Below are 20,783 nucleotides of genomic sequence, written 5' to 3'. Positions count from 1 at the left end.
CCCCACTGTCCAGGAAGGGAGACTTGCCATGTTCATACATCCCAGGCCATTCTCTCCACTGTCCTCCAACACCAAGCCCAGACTCCTACAATCTCCCTCCCCCCAGGTGTGGTCCTGTGTACCCCATCTTCCACTGGCCCAGAATGGTTTTCTGAAAATAGAAACCTGCCCCTTTCACATCTTTCTTAAAATCCTTTCATGACCGACTTCCCCAAGTGCCATCACCTCAGGGAGGAAGTCTGGGCTCTCGAGATGGCTGAGGCCCTCTGTGCCTGCAATCTGACCTCCCCGCCATTTCTACACCAACACTGTCCCCACCCACACTGTCCCCTTTGCATCCTGCCTGCACACAGTGCTATAGGCACTCCACAGTGCGTGCCACCTCCTGTCCCTCTGACTGTTTCTGGGGCTGTCTCTGTTCTTCCCCAGGCGGGCACTGACCCAGTGCGGCACTTAGGCAGGAGAGCACTTCCTCCAGGAAGCAGACATAGGCCCTTCAGGCTGGCCAGTCCCCTGTTGTGCATGATCCCATGGTACCTGTGTGAGCACCTGCCCTGGCACTGCCCCTCCCAGACAAGTGTGTAGGCGGGAGGAGGGGCGGGACCCTGGGCAGGACAGAGGTGGCCACTGCTTGCTCATGGCTGCAGCGTGTTGCTCAAGGAAGTGATTAACAGATAGTATCTTGGGGGAGAAAATAAAATCAAAGCGGGAAAGTCTGTCCAACTGAGTCAGCCACAGAGCAGGGCTGGCTAGGAGGGAGAGTCCAGGTACAAGGCAAGCTATGGGCCCCAGGGAAATCCAGTGAACAAAGAAGCTGAATGCAGAGCCTAGACTCTGGCTACTCAAAGTGTGGTCCACCGACCAGCACCAGCCAGAGCTTGTTGCAGATGCCCCAGCCCAGATCAGAGAAGCACGGGGCCTGGGGAAGTTCCCGAGCTGAAGAGAGCAGCTGCCCCCAAGTTGCCCACGGGGAGTGTTCACCCTAAGCACTCACGGGACTGTGCTGAAGTTTTCTTCTTTCCTTTTTTTTTATTTTTTTATATTTTTTTTGAGACGGAGTCTTGCTCTGTCACCCAGGCTGGAGTGCAGTGGCGTGATCTCGGCTCACTGCAGCCTCTGCCTCCTGGGTTCCAGTGATTCTCCTGCCTCAACCTCCCTGGTAGCTGGGATTACAGGCGTGCACCACCATGCCTGGCTAAGTTTTGTATTTTTTTTAGTAGAGACGGGGTTTCACAATATTGGCCAGGCTAGTCTTGACCTCAGGTGATCCACCCACCTCGGCCTCCCAAAATGCTGGGATTACAGGTGTGAGCTGTTGCACCAGGCCCACTTTAATCATTTTTAAAGTGTACAGTTCACTGGCATTAAATACATTTACACTGTTGTTCAGCTGTCGTCACCATCCATCTCCAGAACCCTTTTCATCTTGCAAAACTGAAGCTCTACTCATTAAACAATAACTCTCCACTCCCCTACCTCCCAGCCTCTGGAAACCACTGTTCTCCTTTCGCTGTGACCACTTTCTACTACATTCCATGCACCCACTGCATTTAACACATATACATATGTATCTATGACTGCATTCTACTTCCTTTCTCTTTTGACTGCTCTAGGAGCCTCGTATCAGAGGAATCCTACAATACTTGTTCTTTTGTGACTCGCTTATTCAGTATAATGACATTATTTAGTATAATGTCTTCAAGGTGCAGCAGTGTTGTCACCTATGTTATAATTTCCTTCCTTTTTAAAGCTGAACACTACTCCACTGTAGATATATACCACATTTTGTTCATCTAGTCATTGGTTGGACAGTTGGGTCACTTCCACTTCTTGGCTGTTGTGAATAGTGCTGCTATCTATGAACATGGGTGTACAAGTATCTGTTTAAGTTCCTGCTTTCACTTCTGCCCTAGATGTTAGAAGGGCAGCATGCATTACCTGAGATACTAAAAGATGAGATATTACAAAGTGGTGTAAAAATACCAAGACACATGGTTCCTGCTGCAATTGCAATTTCTATTACTGAGGATAAAAAGGAGAGTGCATCTGAAGAACTAAACAGAACTACGCAAGATGCTCTCGGGTGAAGTGAGATTTTAAAGGGTTGTGTACACATGAAAGTGATGTGAAGTTGTAAGAATAGATCAAATAGGCAAAATCTAAAAGTATGGCTATAAATACAAGTCATCAGGCAATACGAAGGACAATAAAGAGAGAAGTCTACTGCTTGTGGCTGGGAGCAAGATACTAATAGAAAACAAATATGAAGTTACACCCATTATCCTCTAACTTGAATCTGTCATTTTTGTTAAGGAGAAACATTTTTAGACTAAAAAGAATAGAAAAAACATAAATAAGAAAAAATGAAATTTTATGTCAGTAAAGTGATTAGTAGAGATTTCACAAAATCTCAGAAGAAAAAGGAGACTCAGGGATTCTTAGAAAACTATGCAGTATATCAGCTGAGCGCTTCCTGACTTCCCATTCCCTCAACTGGAAAGAACACAAAAGACCTAAAAGCCTGGCCATCTAGATAAGAAGGACTTAAAAGCACCTGGAGGAGAGTTAGGAAGCCACTCACACTGTGTCAGGGTGCAGGTGTGAATTAGACAGGAAGGACCAACAGATCAGCCCTGCAAACTCATTTCGGCAAACAAGAAAAAAGAAGGGGAGAAGAGTGAAGGAAGAGACCAGAAATTAACCCAAGAGAAAACATAACTTGAGAAGAAGTAAATTCCTTACCATTGCTTCACTCCGAAGAAAATCGCTTAATAAGAATAGGAAGTCAACAAAATAGTCATAAGTGAAAACAATATACATAGTGAGAAAAAGAGAGACTGCAGACATAGGCAACAAACTGGGGATCAAAACCTCACTGTTAATTAACAAACAGGAAAGCAAAAGACAGAACTAGACACTGATGGAAACTGAACTGCCCGCAACGTGGAGAGGTCAGGCATGATCCTAGAGAAAGCCAGTGAAAAAGACAAGAAAATTAAACTAGAATGATGACATAACTGATACTGGTAACAAAGACAATCCACATAGGGATAGAGACAGAGAACTCACAGATGGAACCGAGGAGCCATTCAGAGATACAGCACAAGAGAATTTTCCTGAAAAGGAAGAAGAACAGCATCTTTGTATCAAAAGAACATGCCATATTTTAGGAAATTTTGAATCAGAAGATTCAAGCAATAGTTAAGCTATTGAATTTCAAGGATAAAGAACAAATTCTCAGCTGGGCGTGGTGCCTGATGCCTGTAATCCCAGCATTTTGGGAGGCCGAGGCAGGTGGATCTCTTGAGACCAGGAGTTCGAGACCAACCTGGCCAGTGTGGTGAAACCCTATCTCTACCCAAAAAGTAGCTGGTCATGGTGGCTCATGCCTGTAATCTCAGCTATTCGGGAGGCTGAGGCAGGAGAATCACTTGAACCTGGGATGCAGGGGTTGCAGTGAGCCAAGATCACACCATTGTACTCCAGCCTGGGCAACAGAGTGAGACTCCCTCTCAAAAATAAATAAATAAAATGATACAGAGCAAAAGAACAAATTCTCAAACAAATTCTCAAGACACCAGGCAGAAAAACCAAAACGTCTACAAGGGCAATAAATAAATAAATAAATCTGATCTCCAGTGTCCCTACAGCAGCCCTCAGTGCTGGAAAGCAATGGAGCAGTGCCGGGGGAGTTCTAAGGAAGCTCAGCCCGGGGCACCACAGCAGTCACGCGAGTGGGAAGGAAGGCACCAAGGCAGTCATCTGCAGACATGTCAGGTGGCAGGCACTATGATTAAAGGCTGCCGTGAGCTAATACAGAACACTGTGCTCACCAATAAATATGAATGTCACAAACCTGCACTAAGTAAAATAAGAGTATGACTAACAAAAATAAGAAGCCTCAGGCAGGAGACAAGGCAGAAAGATGAAAGGACTTAATGTTGTCTTTAAAAGCCAAGGGTCAACAAATGCTGTCAGACGTGCAAATAGACTTTGAGAAACCAACAGTAATGACCCTAACCTATCTGAATGTTTGTCACGATTTCTTTGTTTAAATCGAGGGTGATTTTTAGGAAATCACATCTCTTGCTGCAAAGGAAGTTTTTTTGAGTTTCAAAAATGCCTTCAGTTTAATTTTACTTTATTAAATTCAAGGAAAAATACATTTGCTACTCTATATTAATTATGATGTTTTAGCCTGATTACATTTTTTTTTTTGTTTTTTGAGACAGAATCTCGCTTTGTCACCCAGGCTGGAGTGCAGTGGCGAGATCTCCGCTCACTGCAACCTCCACCTCCTGGGTCGATTCTCCTGCCTCAGCCTCCTGAGTAGCTGGGATTACAGGCACTCTCCACCAGGCCCGGCTAATTTTTGTATTTTTTTTTTTTTTTTCTAGTAGAGATGGGGTTTCACCATGTTGGTCAGGTTGGTCTCGAACTCCTGACCTTGTGATCTGCCTGCCTCGGCCTCCCAAAGTGCTGGGATTACAGGGGTGAGCCACCCAGCCTGGCCGATTACATTTTTATGGAAGTGTTTCTAAGTGCCTTCTATTTTTATGCACAGGGAGCTGTCTGAGACTAATGGTAACAATAGCAATTTCTGAGTGTGGAATTGGCGTGATTAAAAACTGTTACCTTTCTACTTACTACATTTTTTTTACTTGATATTATTATACATATATCATTTTTATAAAAGCAATGTAGTGATTTTTCTTACAAAAAAAACAAAAACAAAACCCAGAAGCCAAATATGCCAAGATGCTAATAGTGGTTAAATCTAGTGGGAATATGGAATATTAGAGGCTTTATCTTTTTTCCTTTATCATTAAAAAAGGAGTTTTAAGGAGATTCTAGTAGAGTTCATAGCTGCTCTAAAACAGTTAAAATCTCCTGACTTTGACAAATTTCAGCCTGAGGAGTCACAGGCTGGAATATCTAGTTGAGATAACTGAACCAATATGAATTTTTGGAGAAAGGTCACAGAAAATAAGAAAGGGCTGAAAAGGCCAGATTTTGAAAAACATGGATCTAATTTTCAAAGAGGGAGAAAAAGGACTTTTTAAGCCATACTCTACATACTCTATGAGTTGACGTTCATCCTGGAAAGATTCTGTAATGGATTTTTAATGAGATGTTTTGCAAATACACTTTAAATTTAAAAAAAAGTCATGCCAATCTAAACCAGTTTTTACTTTTGATAGGCTCGCTAGAAAAATCAGAGAAATGTGTAGATGCTCTTCATCTGGACTTCAACCTGGTGCCCTTGAGAACCACGCAGGCCAGGGAATAATGCAGACAGGGGGGTTAATGATTGCCTAAAAAGACCGTGTTCACAGGACCATGGGTAGAGGGCTGTTGTCATTAGGAAGGGGACTGGAATGGTGCCCTCTGAGGCCCTCAGCTCGTTCCTGTTCAGTTTGGGCAAGAGTGGTGGCAGTGGGAGGTGGGCGTGTGGGGCAGTAGGGATGAGAGCCTGGGATGTTGCAGGCACCAGGATAGTCACTGTAGGCACGTTGTTTACTCACTCATTGTGATGAAGCTACACAGAGGGTGTTGTGCTCCTTTGTTACAGATTAGAAAATGGCAGCGAGTTGCAGGTCAAAAAAGAGACGAAGGTGAGATCAGGATGTCAACACAGGAAGGCAGAATGTGCCCTCAGCAGGCCCCACAGGGATGAGTGTGGAGACCCCTGTCCCTGTTCCAGAGTGGTGTGAGTCAGGGATATGTGTGCAGTTAAACATACGAGATGCAGTGTGTGTACCGGGTGCCAGTTATTGTGTCCACTGGGGGACGCTCCTTTCCAGTGATCAGTTGCTCACGACTCCCATCAGCACTCCTGAGAGATCAGTGTGTTGCTCTGTTCTGACGCCTGGCTGATTGGTGGCCCCTGTATGGCAAATGCACCTGACAATGAGAACTCAAGCACACCCTGAGAATGACTCCATGGTCTAAGAAGAATGTCTGTTCAGAGTTCTCAGCTAAGCAGTCCAGGAGTGGCCAACCAGGAGGTCCATTTCTTACCTATGAGGAACATCTGAGCCCCTGGCGCATCCTGTGGCAAGTTGCTGGGGGGAGAGTGCTAAGTGAAAATGCTACATAAACTGCATGCCTTTTACGAGAGGTAATGGTTCCCCTGTCCAGCCTGCTGCCACCGGACCATCCCTGAATGTAAGTTCCCCCAACAAACGCTGTGTCTCATTTGCTGGCTCTGGGTCTCTTCTTGGGCCTCTTGAACGTGGTGCTATCCCTATTGAAGTCAATAGGAGCCTAGTATGACAGCTCCTATTGGGGTGAGGGCTATTTTATTCAGGCCACAGTGAGGCCTGTTCCAGAAGGTTCTGTTGTCTAGGATACAGTGTTTCTCTCCCTAAAATAGATAGCTTCTGGCTTCTTTTTCTGTGGTCTGCACTGAACCATCTCTTCTAGCCACACATTCACTCTCTGCACAGGTTACTCTCAAGTTGCTTAGGTTTTGCTTCCTAAATTACAATCCCACTGTAGCGCCTCCTTCAGACTCCTGGAGCCAACCCCAGGGGGTGTGGGTTTCCTCTCATTTAGCTCTTCAAGAGAGCTTACATCTAAACAACACTCCATGTATTACAAGAAGGTCTCAGGGTTCGGTACCATGGTTGTCCAAGGCTGCACAGCTCGTGTCACATCCAGAATTTGAATCCAAGTTAATATGACCTTAAACTATGTTCTTTCCTCTAGGCAATGCTGCATAGACAACAGAGCCGAAAGTGTGGAAGATATACTGAGTACCCAAATTGAATTTTAGAAAATACTAAGATAAATTAGAACATTGTGCTCAGTCTATCAGGATGCAATTTATTAAAGACAAAATGTAAGTTCTTAGGTTTAAGTTCACAAAACAAGCTGTGCAAGTATGGAGCTAAGCACATCAAAGGTAAACCTTTTATTTGTTTTCAGTAAACTCCATTTGAGTCAAGACGATGACTGTGGCGCACATTGTCTCCCCCGACCACTGTGTGTTCAGGTAGCCAGGATGATGGAGGGACTGGCTCTTTCTGGTGTCTGAGGAATCTTGGAAGTCCTGGGAACATTTAGCCTGGAGAAGAGGAGAATTCACAGAACGCTGGCTGCTGTCACAAGTCTGAAGAGCGGTCAGCAAGAGGAGGGATTGACTTCAGGACCCACAGAGGAAGAGACCTGCTTCCACCCAGTCTAACAAACAACCTCCTGGAGAAACAGCCACACAGGTGGTCAGGAGCGCAGGCTTCAAAGTGAGACAGACCTGGGCTTAAATGCCCCCTCCACCTCCTAACCTCTGAATATGAGACCCTCCTGCGTGTGAAAGATGAGGATGCAGCAGCTCCCTCAGAATTCCCAAAGCATTCGATGAGAGGTGCACTACAGGGGCTCAGAAATGCCAGACAAAGTCGGTGCTAGACTGTCAGCTGCTGTGAGATTATGACCTCTCTTCGGCAGAGCTGCCCAGGAAGCAGTACCTGTTTCCAGAAGAGTCTTCCAAAGTTGAGGCTCTCCATTTCCAGTTAAGCTAATTTAGGAAGATTGCACAAGTGGAAACACCACATGCAACAATTTGCGTTATTAATAAGAATATGTTGACTTAAGTTCTTGATTGCCAAATGGATTTTTGCCTCATAAATATTTTTGAATGGATTATCACTGAAATCTTGGGGTTCAGCCAGAAGACAACCATCTAAATTTTGTCTGTATTTCTTTTGGGGTCATGATTTGATCCAGGGTGTGGGCAAATCTACATCATTGAATAGTTCTGCCGAGCTCCCCGGGTGTTACTGGGGATGTTGATTCAACATTTTCATGGTTTTCAGTTTTTACGGTCATTTGTGTAAAATGGGGCCCAAGTGTTTGTCTTTTCCACTTGAAAAACTCATCACTGGTTTGTGGTAACTAAGTCATTTATTCTTCATAGAATGATGCTGAGAAAGAAAAAACTGTGTCAACAGTCATGGATATTAATGAATGAGCATGAACTTAGCCCATTTGCATTCTGAAGTATGGAGCGTGGGAGAAACAGTGACTTGCTGCTCTGCTCTTGTTTCTTTCTTTGTTTTTAACATTTTTTGGTTTAGTACTTTATAAAAGTACTAAAAAAATGCACTATTCAAAATAGTGCATATTTTGAATTCAAAAATGAATTATAGAGTGGCTATGTCAGAGGAACTGAGGGTCTTTGGACTTTTTTTTTTTTTAATAATTGCAGACTCAACTCTGAAATTGCTGCTTACATTTCCTTCAGAAATAATGAGCTCCTGTGACAGTGACTTTGAACGTGTCTTTAACACACTTGACTTAATAAGATCCCTTTTCTGGAGGATATAAAATGTTCCCCAGAGATGGAATGTCACCACTAGGGGATAATCTAATGTCCTAAAAGGGCTAATTATTTCCCCTAAAACATTACAACAAACTCATTACTGTAAGGACAACCCTATGAACTCTTTAAAAGATGATGAAAATGACAGCACTGAGAAGGAAAATGGTCCTACTCTTTGGGGTAATAAACGACATTCAGAGTTAGAATCCTTTGACAATCAAATATTTTTTAAAACTTTTTTTTTATTATACTTGAAGTTCTGGGATACATGTGCAGAATGTGCAGGTTTGTTACATAGGTATATATGTGCCATGATGGTGTGCTGCACCCATCAACCCATCATCTAGGTTTTAAGCCCTGAATGCATTAGGTATTTCTTCTAATGCTGTCCCTCTCCTTGCCCCTCAACCCCTGACAAGCCCCAGTGTGTGATGTTCCCCTCCCTGGGTCCATGTGTTCTCATTGTTCAACTCCCACTTATGAGTGAAAACATGCGGTGTTTGGTTTTTTGTTCCTGTGTTAGTTTGCTGAGAATGATGGTTTCCAGCTTCATCCATGTCCCAGTAAAAGATATGAACTCATTCTTTTTTATGGCTGCATAGTATTCCATGGTGTGTCTGTGCCACATTTTCTTTATCCAGTCTATCATTGATGGGCATTTGGGTTGGTTCCAAGTCTTTGCTATTGTAAATAGTGCTGCAATAAACAAGCATGTGCATGTGTCTTTATAGTAGAATGATTTATAATCATTTGGGTATGTACCCAGTAATGGGATTACTGGGTCAAATGGTATTTCTGGTTCTGGATCCTTGAGGAATCACCATACTGTTTCCACAATGGTGGAACTAATTTACACTCCCACCAACAGTGTAAAAGCGTTCCTATTTCTCCACATCCTCTCCAGCATCTGTTGTTTCCTGACTTTTTAATGATTGCCATTCTAACTGGCGTGAGATGATATCTTATTGTGGTTTTGATTTGTATTTCTCTGATGACCAGTGATGACGAGCTTCTTTTCATATGTTTATTGGCCGCATAAATGTCTTCTTTTGAGAAGTGTCTGTTCATATCCTTTGCCCACTTTTTGATGGCGTTGTTTGTTTTCTTCTTGTAAATTTGTTTAAGTTCCTTGTAGATTCTGGATATTAGCCCTTTGTCAGATAGATAGATTGCAAAAGTTTTCTCCCATTCTGTAAGTTGCCTGTTCACTCTGATGATAGTTTCTTTTGCTGTGCAGAAACTCTTTAGTTTAATTAGATCCCATTTGTCAATTTTGGCTTTTGTTGCAATTGCTTTTAATGTTTTAGTCTTGAAGTCTTTGCCCATGCCTATGTCCTGAATGGTATTGCCTAGGTTTTCTTCTAAGGCTTTTATGGTTTTAGGTCTTAAGTTTAAGTCTTTAATCCATTTTGAGTTAATTTTTGTATAAGGTGTAAGGAAGGGGTCCAGTTTCAGTTTTTGGCATATGGCTAGTCAGTTTTCCCAGCACCATTTATTAAATAGGGAATCCTTTTCCTATTCCTTGTTTTTGTCAGGTTTGTCACAGATCAGGTGCTTGTAGATGTGTGGTGTTATTTCTGAGGCCTCTGTTCTGTTCCATTGGTCTATATATTTGTTTCGGTGCCAGTACCATGTTGCTTTGATTGTATAGTTTGAAGTCTGATAGCCTGATCTTTGTTCTTTTTGCTTAGGATTGTCTTGGCTATATGGGCTTGTTTTTGGTTCCATATGAAATTTAAAGTAGTTTTTTCTAATTCTGTGAAGAAAGTCAATGGTAGCTTGTTGGGAATAGCATTGAATCTATAAATTACTTTGGGCAGTATGGCTATTTTCACAATATTGATTCTTCCTATTCATGAGCATGGGATGTTTTTCCATTTCTGTGTGTCTTCTCTTATTTCCTTGAGCAGTAGTTTGTAGTTCTCCTTGAAGAGGTCTTTCACATCCCTTGTAAGTTGGATTCCTAGGTATTTTATTTTCTTTGTAGCAATTTTGAATGGGGGTTCACTCACGATTTGGCTCTTTGTTTGTCTGTTATTGGTGTATAGAAATACTTGTGATTTTTCACATTGATTTTGTATGCCGAGACTTTGCTGAAGTTGCTTATCAGTTTAAGGAGTTTTTTGGCTGAGACGATGGGGTTTTCTAAATATACAATCACATCATCTGCAAACAGAGACAATTTGACTTCCTCTCTTCCTATTTGAATACCCTTTATTTCTTTCTCTTGCCTGATTGCCCTGGTCAGAACTTCTAATACTATGTTGAATAGGAGTGGTGAGAGAGGGCATCCTTGTCTTGTGCTGGTTTTCAAAGGGAATGCTTCCAGCTTTTGCCCATTCAGTATAATATTGGCTATAGGTTTGTCATAAATAGCTCTGGTTTATTGAGTGTTTTTAGCATGAAGGGTGTTGAATTTTATCGAAGGCCTTTTCTGCATCTATTGAGATAATCATGTGGTTTTTGTCATTGGTTCTGTTTATGTGATGGATTACATTTAATGATTTGCATATGTTGAACTAGCCTTGCATCCCAGGGATGAAGCCGACTTGATCGTGCTGGATAAGCGTTTTGGTGTGCTGCTGGATTCGGTTTGCCAGTATTTTATTGAGAATTTTCACATCGATGTTCATCAGGGATAGTGGCCTGAAATTTCCTTTCTTTGTGTGTCTCTGCCAGGTTTTGGTATCAGGATGATGCTGTCCTCATAAAATGAGTTAGGGAGGAGTCCCTCTTATTCTATTGTTTGGAATAGTTTCCCAAGGAATTGTACCAGCTCCTCTTTGTACCTCTGGTAGAATTTGGCTGTGAATCCATCTGGTCCTGGACTTTTTTTTGGTTGGTAGGCTATTAATTACTGCCTCAATTTCAGAACTTGTTATTGGTCTATTCAGGGATTCGACTTCTTCCTGGTTTAGTCTTGGGAGGGTGTATGTGTCCAGGAATTTATCCATTTCATCTAGATTTTTTGGTTTATTTGCATAGAGGTGTTTATAGTATTTTCTGATGGTAGTTTGTATTTCTGTGGGATCAGTGGTGACATCCCCTTTATCATTTTTTATTGTGTCTATTTGATTCTTCTCTCTTTTCTTCTTTATTAGCCTGACTAGCGGTCTATCTAGTTTGTCAGTCTTTTCAAAACACCAGCTCCTGGATTCATTGCTTTTTTTAAGGGTTTTTTGTGTCTCTATCTCCTTCAGTTCTGCTCTGATCTTAGTTATTTCTTGCCTTCTGCTAGCTTTTGAATTTGTTTGCTCTTGCTTCTCTAGTTCTTTTAATTGTGATGTTAGGGTGTCAATTTTAGATCTTTCTCACTTTCTGATGTGGGCATTTAGTGCTATAAATCTCCCTCTAAACACTGCTTTAGCTGTGTCCCAGAAATTCTGGTACACTGTGTCTTTGTTCTCACTGATTTCAAAGAACTTATTTATTTCTGCCTTAATTTCATTATTTACCCAGTAGTCGTTCAGGAGCAGGTTGTTTAGTTTCCATGTAGTTTTGTGGTTTTGAGTGAGTTTCTTAATCTTGAGTTCTAATTTGATTGCACTGTGGTCTGAGAGACCGTTTGTTATAATTTCCGTTTTTTTGTTTGTTTGTTTGTTTTTGCATTTGCTGAGGAGTCTTTTACTTCCAATTATGTGGTCAATTTTATAATAATGCTATGCAGTGCTAAGAAGTATGTATATTCTGTTGATGGACAATCAAATATTTTTCATTAACCAATCTGAGTAAGCCAATTTGAGTTCCTTCTATTGGCTTTCTCATTTAGTGAACTATTAAAAAAGCCTCATGTCTCAGAGGGAAATGCAGATAGATGAAGAACGTTGAGCTCAGTAAACTCCTGTTTGGGGGAATGGGTCAGGTCAAAGGTCATTTTGTAATTAAAATCTGAACCAGCCTTCAGATGACAACCTAGATATCACTCTCTCCAGCAGTTATTTCAAGGCATTTTGCATGCTCCTCCCCACCTGAGGACTCTGTTAGTACCTGCCATGAGCCTTTGGACCTACTGCATGTGGATGATATGGTTTCTCAAGGGCAGGGGGCAGGTGTGTATTGTTGGTCATGGAAAACTGAGTACATAGCTAGGTACCTGGTATGGGAGAGCATCACCCGTTTGTTGAATACAGGAGTTTTTAAATGACATTCATCAAAATGAAATTGCCAAGAGTCAGGAGGCAGCTAGATGATCTATAAATTAACATTGCAGAGTAACTTCTGTTGGGGGACAGAGCACCCAGAGAAGATCTGAAGAGGTTTATGGAAAGTTGCAAGGGCTGGGATTCAGGCCCACTTCAAGTTTCTGTTTCTGACACTCCTGTTCTTTAAATCAGACATTTCTGTTAAAATGGAATTATGGTTAAGCAGGGAGCGGGGGGCTTCATACCAAATAGTAGCCACACCTAACAACTTCTGGCAGCTCTGATTTCTGATTTCTAGCAAAGTGGCTCTTTCAGCACACATTAGGAATATACCCTCCTTGTAAAAAATGATTAAGTACCATTTCAGGAAGGTCGTACAACAGGGCCTGGGAAAGGGATGACGTGCACAAGGACATATTCCCCCCTAAATAGACAGCTCAGGTCCAGGGGTGGGAGGAACAAAACACAGCCACCAGCAGCTAGAAAGTGTCAGAGTGGACCTTGACCCACAGGGCAGTGCTCAGCCGGGCTGTGCTGTGTCCAACCCCGGTCTGGTGTTTTGAGGACCCACCCCGGGAGTACTGAGCTGAACCAAATCCTCAGCAATGCTGCTTAAATAATGTGAGTGTCCCAGGGCTGGGCATTCACAGGGGTGTAGGAGTTTGGTTTTAACTCCTGCTCAACCTCAGGTCAATGTTTGGAAACAACATGCTCCAGGCAGCCTTCCTGGGAATAGGTGAGGCCTGGGCAGGAGCAGCGGAGGGTCTATGCTGAGGCTGGAGAGGTTTGTGGGGCAAGGTCAGGTCAAAACACAGCCTGGCCCAGCCTAGGAAGACCTGGGCACAGTGGGCTTCAGCCCCCGACAAGGTGTTCCGATGAAATGCAATCAGCAACCAGGGCCTCTGAGCATACGGAGGGCAGAACCGAGAGAGATGGCATCACCGCAGGGGCTGTTACCACAGAGATTGCTACTTATGAAACAGGAAAGTTTCCCTCATCCCCTTTGTATGGCGTGGATGGGGGTATGGCTTGCTTCCTCAGTGCCTCACTGCTCAAACTTCTAGGGGAGCACAGAGATAGGCAGGCTGGGGGGCTCCGACCCCACGGCAGTGTCTAGGGGTGAATGTTTACAGCTCCTGAAGCCCCAGTGGGCCTGTGTTACAGGGTGCTTTCTTAGTTTGCTGTCTATAGGCGGCTAGTATTAACCAGCTCAGTTAGACCCTCTACCTTGTCACAAGGACAGAGGGATTCTTGCCTTGGTGTACTGGAAGAATCGGATCACACCTGGGCTTGGTGAATGAAAGCCAAGTTTTATTGAGCAGAAGTAGCTCTCTGCCGGGCGGGGGAGCCAAAAGAGAGATGGTTTTCCCCTGGAGTTGGGCCACTACGCGGCCGGGCTCTTCTCTGACTGCCCCAGTCAAACTCCTCCTCATCCCGCCAGTGGATAGCCTGCCAGCAGGTTCTTCCATTGGCGTGCTCCCTTGACGTTCTCTTGTGATGCCTTCTTGTCGTTCACCCTTTTGTATCTTCATCCGCTGATGTGCTGTTCTTGACGTCTGGCCGCCTGTGTGTCTGCCTGCTAGGGTGGTGGGTTTTTATAGGCCCAGAATGGGGGCATGGTGGGCCAGGTTGGTCTTCGAAAAGGCAACATTTGGGTGTGAAGCCAGAAGTGCCTTTCCTCACCTCGGTCCATGGAGGTGCAACTCTAGCCGGGGATCCACCTTTCTCTACCCAGCACTTCCCTGCCCTCCTCCTGTGTAATTTCCCCTCTGAAGAGGTACATTGAAGAAATAAAAATTGACTTCATTCTGAAGCTGGGGGCAGAGGAAAGCATGGCAGAGAATGGCTGGGCTATTACTGTTAGGGGAACAGGAGCATAGAAGAGCCAGGGTGACATCATTTTAAAAATCAACTCCACCTTGAAACTAACAAGGCACATTCCTTGCCAGTCACGACCCACTGGCTAAATCATAGGAATACTGCCATTAGAATATGGTTGATGACCAGTCTTGCTGCTTCCTGCTGACAAGGTGTGCTGTTTTGGAGAAAATGGCAGTCAGAGTCCTCCCAGAGGTCTATTTAAGGGTTCCTAGCAAAGGGGAGCTATCATCTGAGGCTCCAGTTGCCTGACCATTTGGAGTTTGATGGCTTCTAGGCATGAGAGAAAAAAACAAGTTTTATAAGGTTGAGTATGCATAAGTTAAACATGTGCATTATACAAGGAAAGAATTTAGTGCCAAAGATTACAGAGATAAGTGAAATATACTAACAACAACATTGTACCCCAAGCTGTTTCACCCTGGTGAAAGAAATTAAACCTTGTATGGGCGCAGATAAACTTTAGAAGAGAGAGAACTGTTCTTGCCATATCTTTAGAAGTTAACAGATGCACCCTGGAATACCTGTATCTCCTCTCTCTTTCCCAGGCCTCCCTGTCTCAATCATAAAAGACCAAGGTGGCCATTTTCAGGAGGTCCTCTAATGTACTTTCTGGACCCAGGGCCCATTTCTGCAACTTCCTCCTGATATCTGGGGCAGCTTGAGTAATAAATTTATCCCTTTTATTTTTTTGAGACGGAGTTTTGCTTGTCACCCAGGTTGGAGTGCAATGGTGTGATCTTGGTTCCCTGCAAACCTCTGCCTCCCGGGTTCAAACAATTCTCCTGCCTCCACCTCCTGAGTAGCTGAGATTACAGGCGCCTGCCACCACACCCAGCTAATTTTTTTTTTGTATTTTTAGTAGAGACAGGGTTTCATCACGTTGACAAGGCTGGTCTCAATCTCTTGACCTCAGGTGATCCTCTCATCTCAGCCTCCCAAAGTGCTGGGATTATAGGCATGAGCCACCATGCCCAGCCAAATTCATCCTTTAAGATTAGCTGTCCCTTGACTGAATCAGGAGGTAGAGAGGTGTGCTTTACCAAGGCCTCTCTTAACCTTTCTAGGAAGGCAGTGGGATTTTCATCAAATCCCTGGTCAATCATGGACAACTTATTATAATTGAGAGGCTTAGTCCTAGTCCTACATAAGGCTTCCATTATGCACACCTGAAAGTGTCTCATCTTCCAGTCTTTCATCAAGTCATTGGGATCCCATTTAGGTTTGCCCCCTCCCCTATCACTTACGGTCCAGACTTGAGATGGCCCTCCATAAAGTCAATAATTTTAGAGTCAAGCCTGCAACCCCTCCATGTATATGGAAGGCAAAAGTATTGCAGCAGGGCGCAGTGGCTCACACCTGTAATCCCAGTACTTTGGGAGGCTGAGGCAGGTGGATCATTTGAGGCCAGGAGTTCAAGATCAGCCTGCTCAACGTGGTGAAACCCCTCTACTAAAATCCAAAAAAATTAGCTGGGTGTGGTGGTGCACACCTGTAATACCAGCTACTGAGCAGGCTGAGGCAGGACAATCGCTTGAACCCGGAAGACAGAGGTTGCAGTGAGCCAAGATCACACCATTGCAATCCAGCCTGGGTGACAGAGTGAGACTCCGAAGAAACAAAGAGAGAAAGAGAGAAAGAAAGAGGGAGGGAAGGAGGGAGAGAGGGAGGAAGGAAAGAAGGAAGGAAGGAAGGAAAGAAGGAAGGAAGGAAGGGAGGAAGGAAGGAAGGGAGGAAGGAAGAAAGGAAGAAAGGAAGAAAGGAAGAAAGGAATGGCACCAGTGGTTCTCCACTGTGCCTAAGTCATAGGAGTACTGGCTAAAAATGCAGACTCCAGACATCTCCCCCAGAATTACAAGCAACCCAAGGAATTCCACTGCAGGTGGTATGCAAACCACATTCTGATAAACAGATAACTGGGGACCAGGGGCTGCACAAGTCCCTCACCCACTAGGAGTGGCATTTATTCCATCTCTTCACCTGACAGGCACAAAGTCTTTCATCTTTGGAAAGAATGGTTTTTCCTTGGGGCATCTCAAGCTCTACTTTCATGGAAGAGGAGGTAGTATGGGACTGCTATTGCTTTCTATGGGAAAAAAAATTGAAAACTAATATTGTTTTGCTTTGGGGTGAAATGAAGAGTAGTAATTGGACCTTTTGTTTTCTTTGTCTTGATTGTCCATTTTTGTAAGAAAGTGAATGCCAAGCAAAATACAAATGGATATAGAAAATTCTGCCTAACTCAGCAATGTCTTTAAATGTAAATACTGCACTAGAAACAGCTAATCTCCAGATCACACACCATGCCCGCTCTGCATAGGGGGCTGATGTGCAGCTGTGACCAAAACCCCAGGAGTGCTCCCTCCTGGGAAAACAGGTCTACATGCCACACAGCTCAGCACAGAGCAAACCTTTACTTTACCCAATCTCTGCTTTTAAATCTTGTTTTTAACAACTTCATTGAGATATAATGCACATGCACACAGTGCACCAATCTAAAATGTATAGTGGTTCAGAGAATATTATCCTATTAACTTTTAAAAACTATGGTAAAATATGTATAATAGAAATTTGCTATCTCAAACACTTTAGCGTGTTCGGTGAGTGGCATTACATACATTCACAATATAGTACAATCATCACCACTATTTCCAAACTGTTTTCATCACCCCTAGACAGAAACTCTGTACCCATTAAGCACTAACTCTCCATTCTCCTTCCCCCCAGCCCCTGGCAACCATGATTCTACTGCCTGTCTCTATGGAGTTGCCTATTCCAGGCACCTCATATAAGTGCAATTATACAGTATTTGTCCTTTGTGTCTATATTATTTCACGAAACACAATATTTTGGAGATTCATATGTGTTGTAGTATAGGTCTGAACCTCATTCCTTATTATGGCTGAATAATATTCTATTAAAGAGAACCTGTTTTTCCACTCATGTAACACTTTTGACACCAAATATGTGGGCTTGGTTTTCACTCCAAGCAATGCTCCAATTCTCTGCAGTCACCTCCTGCATGTCCTACTATTTAATTCAGTTCTGACACTAACGACCCCACGTTAGCCAGGGCCTCCTGCAATCATGGTAAACATTTAAGGGGTCATATAGCCAGTGGGCCCAGAGGGAAACATGAAACAGGATTTGGAATCCTCATGTAATCATGCCCAGCCACTGGTTATTAACATCATTAGACCACAGCAGACCTCAACAGACAGAATAGAATCCTCCTATTTTGGCTGAAATAAAAATTGACTTCATTCTTAAGTTGAGGGCAGAGGAGAACATGGGAGAGATTGGCGGCTATTACTGTTAGGGAAACAGGAGCATAGAAGAGCCAGGGTGACACCATTTTAAAAACCAACTCCATTCCTTGCGGGTCACGACCCACAGTCTTAAGATATTTACAGTTGAGGAAACAGCCTAAAGATACCTGCAAGGATATAATCCTATGACAACGAAAAGTGCAGAGGCCCCAATACCCATTACAATATATGCTTTCAAGATAATTATAATTATGACTTGATGTACTTACACATTAAAATATTGAGTATAGTTTTCTTTAAATCAACAGAGTAATAAATTTTGTCATGCTGTCAGCCCACCCACATAAAGACACAGCTTGGCTCTGTCTTTACGTAGACAAGACTCCTATGTAAGAAAAAACTTAAAGATGAGGTGGTTCCTCCTCTTGCTTTCCGAGGACGCCCTACTCTGTATCTGCATAACTTCCAAAAAACTGTCTCTTCTCACGGCACTTTGCAACTCACCTTGAATTCCTCCCCATGAGAGATCCAAGCACCCTCTTTGGAGGTCTGGATTGGGACCCCTTGCTCTGGCAACGTTACAACTAGGACTTTCTCCCTCACAAGGATGGCAGATGAGAGCCCCTCGAGGCCACCTTCTGAGCCCCTGGAGCCCTCGCTACCCACCTTCTCCACATTCCCCTAGAACACCTCTTCTTCAACGTGCTTAATTAACACAGAAGTACAGCTTAAATCTTTACCCACGTGATTCCTGACTTCTGTGCAAATTTGGATAGCGATTGAGAAACACAAAAGCAGAGCGGGAAGGAATGTGTGACTTGATAAAAGTGGTATCCTGGAAGGAGGCAAAATCTGATGTTCTGAGCCTGACCATCTTCCAACCATCCTATGTTAGTGTTGCCTTCTAGCACTCTTAAAACATGACCCAGAGTAAATATTTTTTGTGACCCATTACTGCACGCACACATGTGCACTCACAAATATCTGAAACAATGTTTACAAAACAGTATCTTGCAACATACCATGCACGCATATCTTAACTCTGTTTTATTCTAATTATGTAGAAAATTCCGGTTGGGACTCACAAAATTGATTTTGAAGCCCACCAGGAGGCCGCAAAGAGTTTGCAAATCACTAGGCTGCCCTCGTTGCTCCAAGGAATGCGCATGCTCCCTCTCCCTCCCTCTCCTTCCTAGATGTGCATCATTAGGGAGATGCTACGGATCAGAATGTAGAGTTGTTCACACATGTCTAGTGAAGTTCCCACAGTCCCTGGAGCCCAGGATTTTCAGACTTGGCAGAGATGAAGTGACAGACAGGGCAAGAGCGAGGCCGGGACTCATCTGAGAGACCACCCAGGCTGCGCTGCGCTGTGCCTGTTGGGTTTTGCTGGGCTCAGGAGGTGCGGTTTGTGCTAACCATGGCCCTTTCATTCTTGGGGCTTACATATTTTTTAGGAAGAATTTTGGTGCCTAATGCTTCCAGTTAAGGGAATGTTTACACGCATTAGGCTTCCCCGTTTCTTTAGCCAGTCTCAGCTTTGGTGAGGTTTGTCTTACCTAAGGGAAAGCAGCATGAGTGTGGAGGAAGCCGTGGGCAGTGTCTGGGCTCCCTGTCTTTAGCCGGAAAGGCCATGTCTCCAGAGCTTCTTATCTGTAAAGAGAAATTAAGTAGGAAATTAAGACTGCACAAGTAGAAAACTGGGTTCGAAATGTACATGTAAACATTCCTCAGCATATATGCAACAAGTCCACCACTTTTTAAATAATAGATACAAAAGTGCTTTGAAATGCACTTGCTGCTGTCTCTATAGCATGTGTGCTTATTATCCAAGTGCCACCAGGTACCCAGTCTCTTCCATGCGTAGATGGTGATCCCTGCAGCACTGAATATGGATGTGGTGCATCCAACTGCAGAAATCACACTCATAACCACGACCACACACAACTGGCTTCAGGGGCTAATATTTCCAACCCAAGAAAACAGGTTGGCACCTGCTATTTGGGATTACAGGAAGCATGTACACAAATGGTATCCACAATTAATACAGCTGCAGAATGTGGTGTTCTTGTTTGCTGTGAGAGGCGCAGTCACTTCGGCTTTTCATTCTTTTCTTACCTTTGGGTTCCTTTGGATTCTGTGATGCTGAGGCTTCCCTTGGGGTGGATGATGAGCATGATGCACTGATGCAATTACTGTCTTCTGTGAATTGTGCCCAGGGATTACAACTGGATTGTTCTCGGTCTCAGAGACATGCTTGTCTTCAAACTGAGTGCAGACAGCATTTGCTCTGAGGTTTTAATCACCTAATCATTCTAATCTTGTTTAAATTTTATGGAACTAAGCTAATTCCTCATAATTATGTACACTAAAAATCAGGGTGCTTCTGGGCTGGGCGCGGTGGCTCACGCCTGTAATCCCAGCACTTTGGGAGGCGGAGGCGGGCAGATCACGAGATCAGGAGATCGAGACCATCCTGGCTAACACAGTGAAACCCCATCTCTACTAAAAATACAAAAAAATTAGCCAGGCATGGTGGTGGGCACCTGTAGTCCCAGCTACTCAGGAGGCTGAGGCAGGAGAATGGCGTGAACCCGGGAGGCGGAGCTTGCAGTGAGCTGAGATCGCGCCACTCCACTCCAGCCTGGGTGACAGAGCGAGACTCCATCTCAAAAACAAACAAACAAACAAACAAAAATCAGGGTGCTTCTGAAGCATTTGGGGATGTAGGACTGAATAAGAATAACGTAAATGAAATAAGGTGATATTCTCTAGGAGAGAGTTTAGGGAAATGTGTTAATCAGCATTCTCCAGAGAAACAGAATCAATAGAGGGACAGAATCAGAAGGAGACTGATTTTTTAGGAATTGGTCCACATGATTATTATGGAGGCCGGGGAGTCCAAAGTCTTCACAGTAGGTCAGCAGGCTGGAGACCCAGTGAGGAGCTGGTGTTGCAGTTTAAGTTTAAAGACAGACTGCTGCAGAATTCTCTCTTGCTGAGACCTACTCAAATCATGGAAATCTGCTTCACTGAAAGTCTACCAATTTAAATGTTAATCTCATCCAAAAACACCCTCACAGAAACATCCAGAAGAATGTCTGACCAAATATCTTGGCATGGTGGCCCAACAAGTAGACACCTAAAATTAACCCTCACAAGCCCACCCCT

The 20,783-nt window shown here is 43.7% G+C and overlaps 2 long non-coding RNA genes across 2 annotated transcripts; one reads left to right on the top strand and one right to left on the bottom strand.

The window, feature by feature from the left end:
- Positions 1–5,556: 5,556 nt before the first annotated feature.
- Positions 5,557–8,311, top strand: LOC129049674 (uncharacterized). The gene is made up of 3 exons (XR_008512923.2): positions 5,557–6,168; positions 6,712–6,844; positions 6,931–8,311. It is a non-coding gene; the product is annotated as an uncharacterized LOC129049674 (long non-coding RNA).
- Positions 8,312–13,764: 5,453 nt separating this feature from the next.
- On the bottom strand, positions 13,765–20,138 carry LOC129049673 (uncharacterized). The gene is made up of 3 exons (XR_008512922.2): positions 19,731–20,138; positions 19,172–19,265; positions 13,765–14,616 (listed from the first exon to the last, which is right to left on the bottom strand). It is a non-coding gene; the product is annotated as an uncharacterized LOC129049673 (long non-coding RNA).
- Positions 20,139–20,783: the final 645 nt, after the last annotated feature.

Source organism: Pongo abelii, chromosome 14 (assembly GCF_028885655.2).
Source record: "Pongo abelii isolate AG06213 chromosome 14, NHGRI_mPonAbe1-v2.0_pri, whole genome shotgun sequence".
NCBI lineage: Eukaryota > Metazoa > Chordata > Mammalia > Primates > Hominidae > Pongo > Pongo abelii.
Note: the sequence above shows the minus strand (reverse complement) of the source record. Positions and strands in the feature narration are given on the sequence as shown.